Source organism: Camelus dromedarius, chromosome 28, assembly GCF_036321535.1.
Source record: "Camelus dromedarius isolate mCamDro1 chromosome 28, mCamDro1.pat, whole genome shotgun sequence".
Classification (NCBI taxonomy): domain Eukaryota; kingdom Metazoa; phylum Chordata; class Mammalia; order Artiodactyla; family Camelidae; genus Camelus; species Camelus dromedarius.
This window is the reverse complement of record NC_087463.1, coordinates 16,753,256-16,773,645: the sequence shown is the minus strand read 5'-3', so window position 1 is coordinate 16,773,645 and position 20,390 is coordinate 16,753,256. Positions and strand designations below refer to the sequence as shown.

The following is a 20,390-nucleotide window of genomic DNA, read 5'->3' as shown; positions in this document are numbered from 1 at the left end:
TCTCTCAAAAATGTCTTTCTAAGATGGCTTTTTCTCACTTGCATAGTTTGAAACATTATTTCCCACTGTAGAACCATTTTGAGAAGAACTTGGTAACTGCTACTCAAAAGGCATTGAGTACCTACTATGTTACAGGAACTGTGCTGGCAGCTTCTACATGTTATCTCATGACGTAGGTGGTCATGACCTCAATCTTGTGACATAGGGGATAGGAATATATTTTAAAGAAAGACATCAAGTTACTTGATCAAAGTCACACAGCTCATACATAGATTTAGGCATTCTAAACCTGATTCTTTTTAAACTACCTTATACCACCTTTAAAAAAATCATCTTTTAAAAATTCAATTGTGCAGTTATTTTTGTTGACTAAAGACCATATAGAGCCAAACTACATGCAGTTTCCATCTTCTTCTGATAATATTTGCAGTTAGCATTTATTGTGTGGTTCCTATGTGTTAGGGAAGATGCAAATGCTTTGTATAGATAATCAAATATAATTCCTTTGAGGTTCAGCATTATTACTTTAAGTTTTCAAATGAGTGAACCTGCCCAGAGAGATGAAGTAACTTTTCCAGGCATTTAAGTGACTTGCTTAGGGAGAATCAGGAACAGTGATTTTTAAAGCAACCGGATTGCAACATCTGTCGGCTAAACCTCCAATCAGTGCTGCAGGAGCTTATCATCAAGTGAGGAGAGGGACACCCTCATCCACAGAATGTGGGGTGAGTTACAGTCAGTGGTTCTCAGTGTGTGATCCTGGGACCAGCAGCATCAGCTGTACCCAGAGTGTCTGATTCTTGAGACAGAGCACCTAATAAGACAATATTGCTATGTTATGTCTTCTGAGATTTGTTAAGGAGTTTGCATTTCATGTTATAGTTAGAGTGAAATTACTGACAGCTATTTCCTGTTCTCCCACCTCTATTTCCCCTCCTGGATGCCATGAAATAAGGTGAGTCCACCTAAGTACCAGAATGCTTCTTTGTAGTGAAGAGAGGATTGTGAGCTGTGTGAGAGAGCCAGCAGATGCTAATGAGCCCCATTTCCTCTTCCTGAGCAGCCAGGAAGAGTGCAGTTCCCAGTCTCCCTTGCTTTTTGCTCGGGGTCATGTGGCAGGGTTCCGGTCAGAGAGAGGCAGTTGGAAATGACATCTCTATTTTCATTACTGACTATAAAACATTCTGAAAGATCCTCCACACTTTCTCTTTGCTCCTCTGCTGACTCTGGGCAAAGATTTCTGCCCTGAGTTGAGGTGTAGCCACAAGATGAAAACAGCCTGAATGAGTCACTGCTTGGGGAAAAAGTGGTCAGAAGGTGCAGCTGACATGAAATTGAACTGTGATGTGAGCAAGAAATAGACTATCACTGTGTTAAACCACTGACATTTGGTGTTTTTATTACAGCAGCTCTTACAGCAGTGGTCTTGTCCCCTCACACTGCACCCTTTCTCTTTCTACTGCATAACAAGCTTCAGTCACCCACTTATGGTTCCTTTTGATTGAGGAAGGAATCCTGCTTGGAGTCACCCTCCATCTGTATCACTACCTTAGCATGCCAGCTTGAGATCCCTGGTAGTTCAGTCCTAGAACCAAGGGGATTATTGAAGGGAGTACAGTCTTGTTAGAAAGTTAAGTGTCCTGCTAGAAGAGGATGGAGGCGTGGAGAACACCAATATTTTTAAGCTAGAAATTTAAACAAAAGTGACAAGGGATAGACCATAAAGCAATACAGCAGGGAGAAAAACCTGGTTTTGTTGGGTATCTTTTAAGACTTGATGGCAATAGACTTTGCTAAACAACGTGAAATTCAGTGGCCACCTAAGCAGTACAGAGGCACTTTGGCAGGGGGAGGGGCAGGGGGAGCACTCTATGGTACTGGCAAGAACAACAGTACAGGGTCTTGGAGGCTAGTCTCAGGTTAGTCAACTGCTGTGTGACCACTGGGAATGTCACTTAAACTCAGTGGGTTCAAACAGCATTCAGGGATTCCTTAATGCTTGAGTCAGTCTAAATGTGACAAGTACCTGAATAAGCTTTACTGGTTGAAATGCCATTTTTATGGACTGCATGTATATGGCTGCCTCAGATTCATATGTTGAAGCCCTAACTGGCCAATGTAGCTATTGGGAGTAAGGAGGTAATTAGGTTAAATGAGGTCATAAGGGTGGAGCCCTGATCCGATAGGATTAGTGTCCTTATAAGAAAAAACACCAGATCTCTCTCTCTCTCTCTCTCTCTCCCCCCTCCCTTCTCTACCTTCCCCCCCCCGCAGCCCCCCCCCCACAGAAGAGATCGCTGGCACCCTGATCTTGGACTTCCGTTTTCACCACCCAGCCTGTGCTGTTTTGTTGTGGCAGCCCGAGCAGACTAATACATAACTTTTCCCTGATTCTCTAGTCTTCCATTTAAATCTTCAGTTCATGTTCATTTGTGAAGATACAAACCAAACTACACTGTGGCAAGCCGCAATGTGAGGTTGATCAAAACCCTCAATTTTGATATTGTCCTGTCTTCTATCACATGCCCGTGGAAAGTCAGGAGTTCATACAGCACTTTGGCCTTATTCGGGATGTTGCTGTATCTGGATTTTAGTCTTGGTCTACAGAGACACGGCTTGAATGAACATGTTCTGATTCTCAGTGCAGAACCTGTAGGTGCTGAATCTGTAGATATTCATGGAAAAATAATCGTCACTGTACTGTGTAGGAGTGACTCTAAAAAGTGCATGCTAACAACAGTGAAAAGGGCATACTTCTTTACATGGCAAAAACAGAACGGAGTCATTATGGAATCTGTAGGAAACACTCATTAAGAACTCAAATTCCTTCTAAATTAGCCTATTTTCTGGAAGTCTCATATTCGTACACCTCATCCTGGGAAGACATATTCAGAGAATGACAGCTTGAGGTTCAACTTATAAATGCGTATTTAAAACTGCTAATGGTAATGAATTTCTCCAGTTTTCCCCAGAAAGTGCCAATCTCCAGCACCTAAATCCACCTGCTCATTTTGGATTTGGGTTAGATTTGCTAGAAGAAAGCAGATGGTGAAAGTCAAACAGAAGATTTTTTAGCTGGTAGGGCACAGAGAACAGATTTGCCAGGATGCCACCTGGTGCCTGGAATTCAGAGATGGAGACATGGTTAGTTGTTCTGGTAATTCTGTTGTTTGTCCCAGCCACTCCTCAAGAGCCCACATTTCAACCCCTGCAGTTTTCAACCTTGCAGCCCACATGCAGTTTAAAAATAAATCTTCTTTCACCAACTTATCACAAGGCTATACCTAGATTCCAAAGAGTAAACACAGAATGTAATTATTCATCTGTATTTTTAAAAAGCTGAAAACTTTCCCACTCTCACACAGTGCTGCTTCACTGCCCCTTCCCAGCACCCTTCCTGACTTCCCCCTCTCTCCTCCTAGCGCTAGTTGTGCTCTTGTGCCCCTCGGCTTGTTCCTTCGTGGCTCTTCCTTTCCTGAAATGGCAGCAACCATCTGGAGTTCTCCTTTTCCTGTGGCTGCGTCAGTCAGGCAGTGAGCTGAGGGAGGGTGTGCTTAGAATATTCCCAGCACTGAGCTGGCCCCAGCAGAATGTTTCAGGGGTGTCATAAAGCCCCAGGCCTTTGGTGTCGACCAGTCCCCACCATTCAGAGTGGGGAAAGGAAGACACCACGTCTCTGCTTTGAAGGAGCTGTGACTCAGTTCGGGGAGAGAAAATATATACCTGAGACAAACACCATCATTGGTGAAACAAGCATCAAACATGGTGCAGAAATGGAATTTAGTGCAGGGGAGAAAACAGAACCTTGGGGTGCGGCAGAGAAACCTATGGCTAATTGTAGTCTTCTCCCATTCAGCAAGATAAGTTTTGAATCATCTTTTGGGAAAAAGGATCAGAGATCATTCCAAAGAAATACAGTTTCCTTAAGAAGTGGGGGTGATGTGAGCAAGGCTGTGGCAGAAACAATCCCTAACAGTGGAAAATTAAGCAAAGTGACTTCTTTGGCATGGAAAGTCTCTACTTTCATTTAAAAATGTTTGTTGAGACTTAAAATATTCCAGGGGACCAAAGAAATAATATGAAATCAATTATAGCCAAGAGAAGGGTTGTTGGCAGATGGTGCCCAAACATGAACTAGCACATGTGAAATTAATTTGCAAAGGCGAGGCTCTCTTCACCCAGAAGGTACTTTTATTGCTAGAGTCATCAACTAATGAAACGATATTGGGTTCTTTAAATGCGTGGAACACTGGAGGGAGGACCATCGATAATAATTGGCCAAAAAACCACCATGAATTTTAAGAAAACATTAGCAACATGTCCATCTGAAAAGGAAGAAAGGCATGGTCTCTGGAATTTCTCAAAGTCTCTAAAAAGCTACACAAGGAGTTCCCCCCCTAAATGATGCTGAGAAGACTCCAGATTATCCTGGAGGCAGGCCCTGGAGGAGAGGCTAGAGAAGTGATAAGACATGATGTGGCTGCTCCAAGAAAGATCATTTCTTCAGATTTATTGACAGCATCTCATCTCCTTAATTATAGCTTTGTTGACAGCTATTCACTTTGCATGTGCAGAATCCTTTTGAAACAATTTGTATTCCAGCTTGCCTTGGAACCAGAGAGATGTCTGAGATGGTGTTTTTGTTTTGGTGTTTTTGATGACAGTAAACAGTCTGGGGTCTGTCAGACCTGGGGTTGTGTCCCTGGGGCAAACACTTCCTAGGTTAACTCTCTCAGCACCAGCTCCTATTTCTTGCCCTCTGAGCCTCATATTTTTAAAATCATGAGCGCTCTTAGGGAACAGGAAGCAAGAGCAAGTATACGATCAGTGAACCATCAGGTGATCTACATACTTAGCAGAAAGCCCAGTGCTGGTCTGGTGAGTAGGGCCCACAAGCACCCCAGGACAAGTAGAGGGGAGTGAGCTGAGAAGAGGGGGGGAACAAGAGAAGTTTCGAAGCTTGGGCATCTAGACTTCACTTATAAGTTTCCTACCTTTTTAAAAACTGAATTGCTAGACCCCCGGACTTTCCTGTATTCAAGTCAAAGGCCAAAAACACAGCCCTCGTCAACTATAAATGATTTGGAATCGTTTAGGATTTCACATCATCCCGACCTCTTCTGTTCTCTCAATTAGTGTAGATAATGATCATTGAATTAAACTCTGCAATTAGCCTCATATCTACTTAGATTCCCCTTTTGTGCCAAGCCTCAAAGAGAAATGTATATGTCAGACTTGCATTTTATTTTAGTATTTTTATGTTCCTTGACAAATTCTACTTATACTCATAAATAAAGAATACTTGTCAGAAGCTATGCTTTTCAATTTTTTAAAAAACAATTTTTTTCTGGGCTCCTTCCATAAATTGTTTATTGTTCAGTATGGCTATGACTTTTCAATGCAGTTACTTATTTTTGATGCCTCCAATTTAGCTTAAATACTTCTTTTACATAGCACCGAATGTATGAAAGGTCTCCTTTTGTCTTAAAGATGTGAGAGTTATCTTTGGTGTCTTCTATAGGACATTAACAATGGTGGCATTAGGATGGGGAAGGGAAGGTAACGTCTCTGTAACTTGAAGGCTGCCTATCCTAAGGAAATGAACTCCTAATAACGATGCATTTCCTCTCTGCCCTATGTCACATAAGGCCAAGCCTTAGTGGCCACTCTTTTTCTCCTCCGTGCATCATTTATTCCTGCCCCAGCTACTCAGATCCCTTAGCCAGTGATGTCCAAAGGTGCCATGGCTTAAGACTAGCTGCGCTTCTCAGAACTATGAATGAGGCTAGAGATAGATGCCACGTGGCTTTTGACACACGCTGACTCAAGGAGCTTGAAGTCCGGGATCAGATACTGGGAGCAGCATTTGCCTGGTACATTCTTCAGAGCTTGTAAGATGTCTCTTTTGCAGGTCAGTGCTTAATTTATTCTGTCTAAATCTCCTGAATAACCTATCAGATCCTCCATTCTGGGTAGCTCACATGTGATTGAAGGGGTGCTTTCAGGGTTTCACGCTCTATGTTCCGTACTTCTTTGAGTTGTAGAGATGTTTCCCATGACTCATGTTCATTTAGGAGACGTCTTGGTCCTTGATTTAGAATTTTTTCCAGCATGAACTATATTGAGAACACTCTTTTTGTAATGGTTTCCCCCTATGGAATAGTGTAAAAACCGAGGGGGAAATTTGTGAATAAAACAACTTCATTCCACTTCACAAAGTCATATAAACGTTCTTCAAGCCACAGTTTGACACTGTGGAATGACGCCCTGGTGAGGATATGTTATGATCAGAGGCTCAGCACAGTTATTTTAGACATGAGCCTCGGTGGGCTGTGAACATGAAGCACAAGACGATCTCATTGTCGGCAGATGACCCCCATCACCCACGGATGAAGAACAGGCTTTTCTTGGTACTGCAAGCCACTGGGCTCGGCGAAGCCTCCTGCCTTTTGGCAAAACAGCCGCCCCAAAGAGAGCTGCGTAAGATACCGTTTTAAGTCCTATGATAAGTGCCTGGACCCCCTCTTACAGCTGCACTGATTCTTTGTAAGAATGATAAATATGGAATTATGGACTTCAGTAAGTGCTGAAGTGCATGTAAGCACCAGAGTAGCAGTAAGTTTAGAAAGCAAATGCTGCAGAGTGTCTTAAGTCTTCAACTGACTGTTGTCTAGAATGGTGGGCATGAAGCAGTACCGCCCAAGAAGAGGAAGTCACCAGACTTAATTTGCAAAGTTGAAGTTATCTTCAATTAAATCTGAGTTACAAATGAGCTGAATCTCTGCTAGGCTGTTTTAGAAGCTATCAGCATCATTTTGGCACTGAAATAATAAAAGCAGAGAAAGTAATTTTAAAACCAGTTTGGTTTTATGAAATATTCAGTAAGATAACTGTAAGACAGAAGATCATCCAACAAGATAATCGTGATCAGAAGAGAGCACAATCTCTAATGATATCAATTGTCTAATAAAACTTGACCATTAGAATTTCCTAAATTTGTGGAAATTCACAGTCCTGTTTTCATATTAGTACTTCCAGCCTGGAGGCCTGGGTTCTAATTCTCTAATTTACAGAATAATGTCTGAAATTCCAATATCAGTCTTTCTTCTAAAGACATCTAAACCCTCCCCGACTCCCCACAAAACCCTATTTTGCTTATTTACTTAAAGTCAACTTATTGCAATTTGCATTATTTGAAGGGAGCAACATCATGGAGAATAAAAAAACAACAAACTTTAAAATGATGTATTTTAATCTTTGGAAGGTGTTTTAGGTATTTACATTTAAATAGCCATATTATGTCTCAAGCTCTAGAAATTGTCAACATTTCAAACAGAAAAGTGTACTCCTGCTGAAAGGGTGGGGTGGTGTGCTTCAATAGTTATAAAACTGACTTTGTAACTTTGGACTGACTCAGGTGCAAGTTAAGTAAGGCTAGAATTACTAGCTATGTGAGCCGGGACAATTTCACCCCTCTGTGATTCGGTTTCCTCAGTTATCCAGTGACGGTGATACCAGATCCTAGTTCATGGGGTTCTTGTGAGGAAAAGATGAGCTAATGCTGGTGACTGCTTTACACAGTGCTTGGCACACAGGAAATCACCCTTATTCCATATGGCATGTGGTAAGGTTCTCTCTCCTGCCTATTCTATTTTAGTTACTCCAATGACTCTGAATATATGGATTAGAGAAAATATAGATCTTTCTTTTATTAGCAGAATTATATAGAGTAATTTACAAGGTCAATAAGAGCCTATGAGAAGGAATTCATACACACTGAGGGCTGGAAAGAATCCTGGAGAACGTCTGGTACACTCTCCCACCTGTTTGGGCTCAAATTCCCGTAGGCTAGTCATCGTCATGCTCCCCTCTGATGACTGAGCCCTCCTCACTGCTTCCCAGGGGAGCTCAGGTAGGACAATTCGTCTTACGCTGGAAGCTCATCATTATGCTGGCATAACATTTGCTTCTCTGTGGTTTCCATTCAGGGGCCCTCATTTTCTTCTCCATGGCAATGTGGGATACATTTATTTTCTGTTTCACATGAAGATATTCCAGATACTTGAAGGTGACTATTATGGCCCCTTGGGGTCTTTTTTATGTCAGGTCGGCCATTTTAAAGCCCTTCAGCCATTCATCTGAAAGGCATGTTTTTAGGTTCCTTCAGGCCACTGGCTGTTTCCTACAGATACAGCTTGGGTAGAGTATGATGAGTGGAACAGAACAGGACATGTCAGGTGCCCCCTGACCAAGACAAAGCAAAGGTAGGACCGACTCATCCCTGGAAAAAGTGGGTAACAAGGGCCTGGGGTTGAGTCCCAGCCCCGCTTTGCCCTGGTTGTGACAGGCCTTGGGGTTGAGTCGCAGCCCCGCTTTGCCCTGGCTGTGACAGGCCTTGGGCTTGCCGCTCAGTCTGCACACGGTTTATTTTCCTCACTGGCATTGTTAACAATAAATTTCATCTTATTAGATCTGGTCCATTCTATCAGCCTTTTTGATCATATTTCTTCATGTAATGTTTTCTCTATCCCTTTGGTTTCATTAAATTTATAGATATGATCACATATTATCATGTGCACATCAGTGCCACTGATTAAAGAAAAATGTAATCCATATCAAGTCCAGAGGCCTACGGTAGAGCATCCAAAACCTACACTAGGTTAACCATATTTCATTCATTTAGTAAAGACGTATTTATTGAATACTGACTACATGCTAGGCATGAGGGGATATGAAGATGAGCAAAAGGGTTGCCATGCCTGTTCTGTTGGAACCGGGAGTCTTGTGGACAATCCTGTTATTTGGCATCTTGAGGTGCTATGGCTTAAAACTTCCTCAACCATTATACTGATCTTTGTTGATACAAAAATATAATCACAGGGATCTCTTGATCACACCATTTGGGCCCCAAAGGAAACGAGTTTAGTAGGAGCAGAATTGATATTAATAAATTCATGTTGACGTAGTAATTTTTTCTCCCAAAGTTTTGTCTCATCATTTTTTGTTTTTTTGTTTTTGTTTCTGTTTTCTTTTTACAAATTATCTCTATGGGGAGGGTAAAGCTCAGTAGTAGAGCGCATGCTTAGTATGCATGAAGTCCTGAGTTCAATCCCTAGTACCTCCATTAAAATAAATAATAAACAAACAAACAAACAAACCTAATTGCCTCCCTTCTCCCCCACCAAAAAAAAACAAGGAAAAAAAGTGTTAAAAAAAATCTCTAATGTAGCTAACATAACCATGAGACTTATCTATATTATTATTTGAAAAATGAATGACCTAACCTTAGGTTGAAAATGTGTGCAACATGAACAATACATGGAGGTTGAATTTTGCTCTGTGCCAGTGGTTGTCCAGCTGGGGTAATTTTGCTCCCCAGGGACCTGGACAACACCTGGAGACATTTTTGGTGTTCACAGCTGAGAGGATGTTACTGGCATCTAGTGGGTAGAGACCAGGGATGCTGCTAAGTGTCCTACACACACAGGACCACTCCTTCTCACTCTTCCAATAAAGAATTAAGAATTATCTGGCCTCAAATGTAATTAGTACCAAGGTTAAGAAACCCTGATGTAGGGGAGGCAGTGTAATTGCATGATTAGAACTCCAGACTTGGGAGCCAGAGAGTCCTGGGTTCGAAATCTGCCCTGGGTGACTACTTAGCCTTTTGCCTCAGGTTCTGCATCTGCAAAATGAATATGATAACAATACTGACTTCCCAAAGAAGATTAATGAGGCCGTGCACGTGAAGCACTCAGCACGGTGTCTGGCCCAGGGGAAAGGACTTAAATAAATAGTGGTTATTCATTTTTATTGTGCTTTCTGCTTTCTCTCTGAATGCAACACATTTTAATTGACACAAGCAAACTATATAGATGTATCCAAAGACATGGACAGCATTTCTGTATTATGAAGAAATCTGTTGTTTTCCTGTGTTTAAAGAAGCAAGCCTCAGTAATTTGATCTCCGAATGTCCACCAGCCCTATGAACTGGATGATAGCCTCTGTGCTTAGCTGCCTGAAGTATTCCACTGAGGTGCAGAACTGCCAAATGGATTAATTTTTTAGTGACTACTCAAGGATTTTATTTCCAAATATGAGCATGCTTCGTACTTTTAGGCTGCAATAAATTTTCCCAGTATTATTGAGATGAGAACATAGGCTTAAGGATAAAGGTAGAAACAACCATAACACTTTACAACTATAATGTTAATGAAGACATACTTTGATTGCTAGACACTATTTGCTTTAAATATAATTTGTAGTGTGATTGATAACAAAAGATCTTATGTAATAGTTATTTACAAGAGGAGCATCCTTGGGATTTCTTGCCAGTTTGTGCAAAGTATGGCACAGATTTAGTCTTATTTAATGTCCAAAAAAGCTTACAAGACACATGCTCTCAAGTGTGGCTTCTTTCAGTGATATGGTGATGGTGCCTTTGCAAATTCATACTTCAGATGAGGCCTAGGATGTAGGGAATCAAGGGGTTTGAAAAAGGCATATTGGAACTTGTATTGTTTCTTGCATTAGAAAAAGAAGATAAGTGAACCTTTGGGTCTGTGGATGGGTGGGCACAGAGATGGCTGTAATGTTCAGTTGGTTTCTCCCCCAACCTTAATAGGTGATAAGTAGGTGATACACCCATTCTTCATGTCTACCCAGAATATTTGGAAAAAGATTGTAGATGCAAAGATTGAGTGTTCACTTCCATCTGTTTTGATACTCTTATCAGAGTGCTAATATTCTTTCAAATTAAAAAAAACATGTATTTAGTTGCCTTTAGAAATTACTTCTAAATGAAATCCCTTTAGCTCACTTCTAATTAAATTGCTAAATGAAATGACTTCTATTGGTTTTTGAAAACAAATGATGGTAAATACATTTATTATTCATAATATGTGCAAATTAATCCATATTAGGACTTGATCAGGAGTTCAAAGTCATTGGCTTTACAAAATGAAACAAAATAATAATGAATATGATATAAAATGTACATTATTCCTTCAGGAAAATATTATGTATACAGTAGCTTTAACCACAAATTTCTATAAGTACATCTAAAATACTTATGCACACTTAAAATGTGTATCCAGCAATTTATACCACCTACTATCTAATAAATTCTCTTTTAACTTATTGGTGGAAAGTGGAAACCAAAGTTTGGTTCCCTCCAGAGATATCGGCTAGAGAACAAGCAAGCTGCACTGCACATCTTCCTGTGCTATTTTGACCATAACCTTAGCTCCAATCCTGGTAAACAAGTGCCTCTGAGAACAAGGGGTAATTGAATCTTCATGCTAATTCTAGCCTGGTTCTCTCTTGACTATTGGCTCCCAATTATGCCAACATATTACACTAGGTACTGTTCTCTAGGAAAACACTAAGACCACCTTGTTCATTCAACTAAGGTCAGACCTAAAAGAAAAAAAGAAAAAACCAGGCTGATGCTTTACCTATAGACATTTCAGTTCATATGGGCATCTGCTTTTCATTTTGGTAGGAAGGTTAACATAGCTTATTTTAGTTATAAATCAGGTGCAGGAGCAGAAAAGTGTCAGTGTATTGGCCACATGTCATTTCACTATAGGTTTCTCTCCTCCCACAGGATGTTGGACAGTGCTGCAGTTGCATGGTTGGGCTTGACCATTTGGCCATATGTCAAGCGAGCTTCTGTGACAACCAGAGGTAGCCATTGCCGTGGAATGAAAATATTATTTTGTTAATTACTCTTTACTTAGTTGCAGAGAATATGCAGCCACAATTAGTCTAATACTCAGTACTTCAAGGGTAGAATATGTGTGATGATTTGTTGCGAATAATACCCATTTGGGGAAGTGCCATCTTTATTATGAAGAGATTCTGTGCATTTTTAACAACTTAGCTATACATAAACACATTCAATATTTAGGTAAAACTTGAAAAAAAAAGGAAAGCCTTTAAAGATTTTCCTCTTTTCCTTCCTCCCTCATACCCACACCAGAAAATTGCCAGTAATTATGACTATTAATCACAGGTGTATCTTGCCAGTTTAGGGAAAAGAATTTGAAGTAACAAAGTCAGTTCAAGTATTTGACTATTATAGATTCATCCACCTTGGAAATTCCATTAGTTCCATTTTATTTTTCTTGTAAAAATGAGACCAACATATATTATTGAGAATCTGCTATGTGTAAGACTCCAGCTAGGAGCTCTGCGACTATGAGAAACATCTCTTCCATACAAGAAACATCTCTTGACGTGGCTATGGGATTAGTCCAAATAAATTCTAAACTCCTGATTAGATTATCAAACATTCTTACAGATAGCGAAAACACCCCCATTTCAGGAAATGCTGTGCACGTTTGTCATTTGTACTCTGCATGATGTTTTATATGACCAGCCCTTACTGCTTTGGAAGAAGAAATGAGCAGTGGTATCGTTATTACTTTACTCCGCATATATTTAAAAGATCTAACGGTTTATGGCTTCCCTTACTCTTTTATTGTAGGTATTCATTGATGTATTCCCATACCAAATGTTCTCTCTTTTATGATTCCTTAAACTTATAAAAAAATTACACATACCTTTAGGGGAATTGGACCATTTCTGTTTTGCATTGCACTTGAGTAATGCTTTGACTTGAATATTCTTAGGGTTCTAAAATTAAGTTAATCCATATGTAATTAGGAATGTTCTTAACTAGACAGTCCTGGTTAGCAGGAGATTGGCAGATTATTCTGAAAAACTATTTAGCAAACTATGAATAGCAATTAAATGAGAAAAGGCTAAATTTCTCTTTAAAATGGGTTGTTTCCATAATTTAATGTGGCAATATGATTTTATATTTTTAATTGCTATAGACAGTGCATTTCGTAAAGTAGAATTTTGTCTTCCGAAAGCTAGATAGTTCCATAATTTTATACCACTTATGCTTTTTAACACTTTAGTCAGTATTCTTCCTTTGCAGTCCCTTTTGATTCATGATGGGTAAAAGAAGTTAGAGGTTAGTAAGGGCAGTGTTCTACCTCTTAAACAAATTGAGACAAAATGAGTATCTTGGAGAAACTAAGTGTTTCTCTTTATGAGACTTTATGACCTTATGTAATTTATTATGCTTTCTTAATATCGTAGTGCTTTTATTCCCAGAACAATTATACTTAACATTGACACTAAAAATGCTTCTTTTTAAAATTCAAATAATGAGAACTTTGCTCCATAGTTTGTGTCAATATTGGGATTCAAGGAGGGTTTGAACCTAATGAATACATGGTTCTTCCTTTCCCCTACCCCAGACACCAAGTGCTTAATACCCTCTGGGAGTCCCTTACTCATTGTTTCATTGCAGAAGTCATTTCAGAAGGGATTTATGACAGTTCCATCTTTTAGTAAATAACAATAAGCCACAGTCTCCTACCTGTAATAACTGTAGATGCTCAGCTGCTTAGAATCACCCTTATCACTTAAAATATGGTTTCTTTTGTCTCTAAATTAGTATGAAAATACAGAGGAGGCTATTTCTTCCATTAAATGTGAAAGATTAATCACTGGGCAATTTGTTTCACAATAGAATATAATGAAATGTCAAAAAATGGAATACTTACTTCTTAAACCTTATATGTCTGTGAAAACAGTGTCGGAGAAGCAGAAAAATCTGGGGCTATTTGCATAGATTTTGACTGAGCTGACACTAAGGTTTGCATCTACAAATCTATGAATTAATACTGGAGTTACCCCAGGCATTCGTTACTTCTGTAGTTTCTTAGGCTGATTTTAAGAGATGAGAAATTTTGTCCACAGCCAGAGTAGAACTTGGAGGGGGAGAAACGGCAGCAATGGAACTCAGATCACCAGCATTTTCTGTGTTCTGGGGATATGAATATGCTTTTTTTTTTAAACGAATCAGGATTTTCCCAAGTACCATCAGAGTGAAACGAGTGAAGATAAAAGTGATCTGTTACTTTTCTATTTCTCCCTTGCTCTTATTTTTGCTTCTCTGCACTACTGATTACAACACCACCAGATCAGAATGAACAATTAACTGTCTAATTATTCTAGTCACACCAGCCCACAATGAAATCTTTATTCCGTGTTTACAGCAATCTTTGGCAGAGGCTGTCTTGCTGTTTCTAAACTAAGAAGAACTGCCCTTTGGCTCCTCTCGGCATCAGCTGCCTTGGTTTCAGCCTTGGATGCCAATAATCAGACTTCTTTTTCTTCCAAAGTGGACATTTTTTTTAGGGTAAAAAGACCTATTCTCATCACCCCCCCATATATTCTGGCTGATTTATGTTCTGGCCACTGCAGCTCTTCCTTCCGTATCTCTTTACATTTTTCCTCTCTCCATAGAACACCACCAGGCAAAACCTCCATTTTAAGTCCGAAACTGTAAAAAATGCTTCACCAAACAGTGCTCACTACTATGAGGGAAAGAAAAATACAACTACTGGTTTATGAGTAGAGGGAAGTCAAGGAAACCCTTCCTGCTTTCTACACGGGTAATTCTCTAGCTCAAAAGGCATTCAATAACTTCTCCACCAGGGGAAAACTGTACCCACTTTTCAGTGGCTCTCTTGATTACTTCCAACTTTTTACTTAAATTTGCCAACAGCTGCACATCTCTGAGAGGCTTCAGAACTTGGGGCATATTTAGAAATATATAAGGGGCTGAGAGAGTACATCTGAATCTCTTTGAAATGGCAAGGGGAAACTACTGCACTGTGCAGACAGGGATGGAGAAGTTAACAGCAATCCAAAGATAAGAGGAAGGCAGTTACCTTTACCAAAGGGAGGAGGGCAGGACACCTTGGTTAGTCTTCTTTGGACCATCTGATGGAGTTCCCATCCTGCATCTGAGAGCAGACAACAGCCAGTGTTGGGTCTGTTGCCCTATACTGCTCAACTGGTTTTCTTTTTCCCCCAGAAGAATGTTTCCCTGCTCTGCAAGGATGATGGCATCTTTCTTCCCATTCCATTCTCCAAACTCTATGTGATGGTTCCCCTAACAACCCTTCCGTCCTGCCCCTCAGCCCCCAGCACTTACTACATTCCCATTGCCTCTTCTGTGAGAACTGGGTCATAAAATTTTACAGGGGCGAAAGGTAGAAGGGGGCGTCTCAGTAGTGTAAACACTGATTAAATTCCCAGGCAACTCTCCCCATATGAAAGATAATTTTTCTACAAGTATGCACAAAAATGTCAAGAATGCTAAGTCATTTTTATGTTTGTACTTTCCTTTTCCATTTTAATTCCACACTGCCACATGGCACACATGCTAAAAATGAATCTCTGTAACCTGCAGTGTGGCAAACTTTTCACAAAACAGTAAAACCGCGTATTTTAGAGACTGTCCTTTCCCAGGATGCTCAAAGCATTTTGGGAAACAAAATTAGATCATCTCACCACAACTGTCCTATTAGAAAGGCATGGCTACTCATGCATTGGCAATAGGGAAAATCAGAAGCGCTGGCAAGGAAAGGTCATACCAAAGTCAGTGGCAACAGCCTAAGTAGACTCTGAGAGCTTGGTTCCAATTTATAATACTTCCCATTTGCCTCGTTTGTCTCTCTTTTTTCTCTGGCAGGAAGGGATGTGGCCAGCGAGGAGGCTTGACCTCATCTCCTGCACTTGGCTTAACTCTGACATGCTGTTCTCCCACAGTCTTGCCCTGTTTTCTGCGTCATCAGCTGGCCAAGCCTGTGCCCTGGAGCAGCTCTGACCAGGGGCCAAGCCAAGAGGAGGCGACTGCAGATGCCCCTGTGGCTTCCTCCGGTGTTGAGAACCTGAGTGTGCCCCTGCCAGGTAACATGCCCTGTGGGACAACGAGGGTTACACTAAGAGAAAAATTAATTTCCAGATCGTAGAAATACTTGAAAGGAAAAAGCGCAGTCAGGTATGGCTTCAACACTGGCAATGCCCCCACCATTCTGGAGCCAGAAGAGGCTGAGGAGGGTGAGCCATAGAAATACAACACTCATCTATAGTGTTGGTGCAAGCACATTGTGAAGTTGTGACTTTTTGTTCTAAGGTAGATCCAGTTCCTTTGCGGGGTCCCTGACACCGCACAGCTCTGAGGGGTAATTTTCTTTGATGGAGAGGAGCATCAGAGACCAGAGGGGTCAAGGGATAATTTATTTGAGGAAAGGCAGACTCAGTTTCCAGGCGACATGTAACAATCAGAAGACAAAATCCTTCCTGGCATTCGTACCAATAACGACGGCATTAATAATAGTAATAATAATGGCACAGTAAACTCCGAACCCACTAGGCGACCAATCCCTTAGTGCTCTGCCGCCAGCGCTCTTACTTTCTGCCTGGTTTTAGCAGGGGAGGGTGGTGGTGGGGAAGGCTCTGGCGCTGCCTCCGGGCTGCCCTCCAGGTTCCAGCCTCCATCCCCACCCCCGGGGTGGATAGTCAGGCAGAGGCTTCTCCTTCATCCGAAGTCCAGCCTAGCCTCTCCCGTTGCTGAGGGCACGTTGGGACTCCGCGATAGTGTTTCCTCTGCAAATCCCCAACTTTCACCCTATCTGACCCCCTCGCCAACCCCTCATCTCCGGCTCTCCTTCCACAGTAACTACCAGGAGCAAAACCCAAACAACCGCGCGCAATTCAGAGCTTTCCCTGGGAGTGTCAGGGCCCGGAGACAGGAAATCCGGGGAGTTGGCGATGTCCGGCAGGTGGCAGGGACGCGAGTCACCACCACATTCTCCTCCCACGGACGAACTCGGGCACTGGCGCCGCGCGAGGCGGGGACTGGGACCGGCCCCGGCCCCGCAGGCGCCTGAGCCTCCCCGGAGCCTTGGTCTCTGGTCCCCCTTCACGGCGCGCATCCTCGAGCGGGGGACGCGGCCAGCCCTCTCCCACCGGCTGCTGGAGGGAGGCGCAGCCGCCCCCGGGGCAAGCGAGGGCAAAGCCTGGGCCAAGCGCTCCCGCGAGCCGCGCTCCTGGGTCTCCGGTCCCCACCACCCGGGCGCGCAGCCCCGGCTGCCAGCGCGCCGCGTCCTCAGCCTGCCCTGCTGCGCTCCAGCTTTCAGAGAGAAGCTCCCCAGCCCAGGCAGCTCTTTCGCGTCCCCTTCCCCTCAAAGTCCGAGGAAGTCTAACTCCGACCCGCTCGGAGAGAGCTCGGTGCGGGGCAGGACCGCCCGCAGCGCCCGGGGGCGGCTTCCCGGGAGAGCGGGCTCCGGCGCCCTGCGCAGCCTGGTGCGGGCGCCCGGGGACAGTCGCGCGGGCCCCCACCCGAGCTCTCCGCTTTACCTGGCACGGCCGGCGACTCTCCGCGGACGTTCGGTCCAGACTCCTCCGGGGCAGGCGTCCGGCTCACATCGCTGCTTCACCCACCGGGCAGCCGGTGTCCCGCTGGGTCCCTTCGTCCCCGCTCTCGGCGCTGCCCCCGCCCCCCACCCCCCTACCCCCTCCGTCAAAAGTGTCACAGCTTTTCTGCCTGCGGATCTTTCGCAAAGTCTCCGCGCAGTCGTCAGGAGTTGGGCTTCGATGGCAGGCGCGCCAACCCCACCGATGCCCTGCCCCGCCCTCCCGCGGTCCCCTGCGCTCCGCCCGCGGAGAAGAGCCTCTCGTCGCGGTCACCGTCCCCCGAGCGTGGCGCGCGGTCCGCTTCCACTCCCTCGCGCCTTCCCCAGCCGGAGTGGCTGCCGCCTGCCTGTGCCGCGGGTCCTCATTCCCCTGCTCATGAATATTCTGACAGAGGCTAATGCCGTTGAAGTAAATTGAATTAGCCAATTGGTGCCAGGAATGTGCGCTCCTTCCTTCTGAGGAGCTGTCTGGAACCCCACCAAAAGAAAGCAATTAGCGTCCGGTTGGCACCCTGTGGTTTAGATCAGTGAGGAGCAAAATGGGTTAATTCTTTAAATGCAGTTTAGAACCGTATTTAAATGTTTAAACTCCTCTATTGGCTGAGAGAGTAAGAAAACGTTAAGAGGGAGAGAGAGGAAAGGTGATGGGTAGGCAGGCGTAGGGGGAATATCTACCCCCAACCTCCCCCTGAAGAGGAAGTGACTGACTGTGCACAGATTATGAATTCTGGAGGAGGCAGTTGACAAGAACAGTAAAAGATAGGCAACCAGGATCTAAAATGAGACGGTATCAACCTGGGTTTAACTTTGACCTTGAGGATGCTGAGGACTCTAATACTTTTCAATAGGAGGGGTGGCGAGAGATGGCAGAGGGAGAGGAAAACTTCAGTCATCTACTTTTATGATTTTCTCCAAATGTTCAGATTGCCTTCCTTTGTCCTCATAGCGAGACCACAGAGTTTTAAAACTTTGGTTGAAGTAGGGATGGGGTGGAGGTACCTTAAAGGTCAGGAGTTTCAGAGGAGGAAGCAGAGACCACCCGTGAATGAAGAAATCCTCTCAAATCACACAGTGGCTCTGACGGGGCGGTTCTAGAAGGCAAGTCTCAACTTTAGTCCAAGCTTCTTGGTCTGGGGTCAGACAAGGTGGACAGGAGGAACAACCTCTGTCGTCGTGCCTCCTACCCTGGAATGCCAGCTCCTTCACAGTTACCGATTACAACTTGGGTTTAGCCAGCTGGGGAGTATCTTTGCCCAGTTCCGCATCCACATCTCTCTTTATAAACCTTAGGTGCTTTTAAGATTTTCTCCCCATCACTGATTTTTTAAATACAGAAAGTTATTTTGATTGAATTGTTACTGAATGATCTATGTGTATAAATAACTGATAAAACTGTGTGTGAGTAACTGATAGAATTCCCACATATGCCAGTAGAAAGCAGTATCCTGGCAAAGGCAGTTGTACGATATTTTAATAGGTTTCAACAAGGGCTAGAATTGGAGCTCACAGTAATAACAGTAATTATTAATGTAGAGCAGCTAATGTTTATCAAGAACTTGGTATGTGACAGACATGCATTAGGCAAGTATCTCATTTAATCTTTCCAACTACACTATTCAATGTATACTATTGTTTCCCCATCTTAATAGATGAGGAAGGTGAGGCTCAGAAAAGTAAACCGTGTGTCCAAGTCACATAGGTCATAAGTGGTGAAGACACTTTGACCCCAAGCAGACTAATTAATATGCTTGAGCCTTCAGGTCACCAGCAGCCTATACTGCCTCCTTATCTTAAAAAGAGAACCAGCCTCTTGATGTTTTATTGAAGTGACTTGTCCTTGATGATTAATTTCTTACCAAAATTTAGAGGGAATAAGGAGGGTTTTTTTTTTTTTTTTTTGGATGGTATGGTTAATTTTACATGTCATCTTGATTGGGCCACAGGGTGCCTGAATATCTGGTCAAACATTATACTGGGTGTTTCTGTGAGGATGTTTTTGGATGAGATTAACATTTAAATTGGTAGACTAAGTAAAGCAGACTGCCTTGCCCAGTGTGGGTGGGCCTCATTCAATCAGTTGAAGGCCTGAATAGAACAAAATGGCTGACCCTCCCCTGAGTAAGAGAGATTTCTCTTATCTGATGGCCTTGGAACTGGGACATCAGCTCTGCAGATTTTGGGCTTGCCAGCCTTCATAATTGCATGAGTCAACTCCTTATTTTCTGTCTCCTGCTGGTTCTGTTTCTCTGGGGAACCTTGACTAAAACATGTGGATATATTCAGTAAAAGCTACTCTTTGTGAAATTCTCATGAATGTCTGAATATTTCTATCTCCCAGTACATTGTCTGGTACATAGTATATAATAAATATATCATTTCTTGTACTTAAGATTTTCTAGGCCTATTATTAGTAAGGGAGGAGCAATTATATTATATAAAATATTTGATTATATGTTGTTATATATATCATATATCATATATAATTTGGATCAGATATCATCAGATTTAAATAAAATTTTATCTTTGAAGAACTAAAAACAGACTGTAATAGGTTGGGTTAAAACAAGATTTAAAGATGTAATATGGGGGGAAATTTTAGTATTACAATTTTAGGGGTAAAAATGATCAGGTTAAATCTCTGAATTCAACAGTTGTTGAATACCTATTAAATGCAAGGCACATTTCTATTCAGATATTTTCTATTGAAGTTCGCAGTTGAATCACTTAAAACAGTTAAGAATCTGCCATATTCTATTCTCTGAAACTTTGGGTAGTTTAAAACCCTTTGTTAAGAAACTGTATACTGTTTTATCCCTGTATTAAATATTTAAGATTTTCCTCATCACGATTCCTCCCTTACAATGCTCTGTTGGATCCTTCTTTTTACTAAGAGTATCCTCTTAGGATTTAGAGGCAACATTTCACTGGAGTCTTCAGATGTTGGAATGTTTATTTATATGAATATGTTAATGTGATTTTAGGGCCCATAAAACGTTATCAGAATGAGTGCTTTCCAGTGAGCTCTAGCGATGCAGTGGATAGTGTCAGGGAGGTACCTCCAGAGTCTGAGGTGGGGCTTCAGCACTGGGTATGGGGGATGGG

At 42.4% G+C, this 20,390-nt stretch overlaps 1 protein-coding gene and 1 long non-coding RNA gene across 3 annotated transcripts in view; one reads left to right on the top strand and one right to left on the bottom strand.

Annotated features, from left to right (window-relative positions):
• CDH20 (cadherin 20) overlaps positions 1–17,366 on the bottom strand; it is a 178,216-nt gene extending 160,850 nt beyond the window's left edge. For both annotated transcript variants that reach the window (XM_064480386.1, XM_031441804.2), the window contains exon 1: positions 17,233–17,366. The gene's annotated coding sequence lies outside the window, so the exon portion shown is untranslated. The remainder of the gene's footprint in view (positions 1–17,232) is intronic.
• LOC105088992 (uncharacterized) overlaps positions 1–20,390 on the top strand; it is a 723,199-nt gene that overhangs the window by 299,120 nt on the left and 403,689 nt on the right. The gene's annotated exons all lie outside the window — the stretch shown is intronic.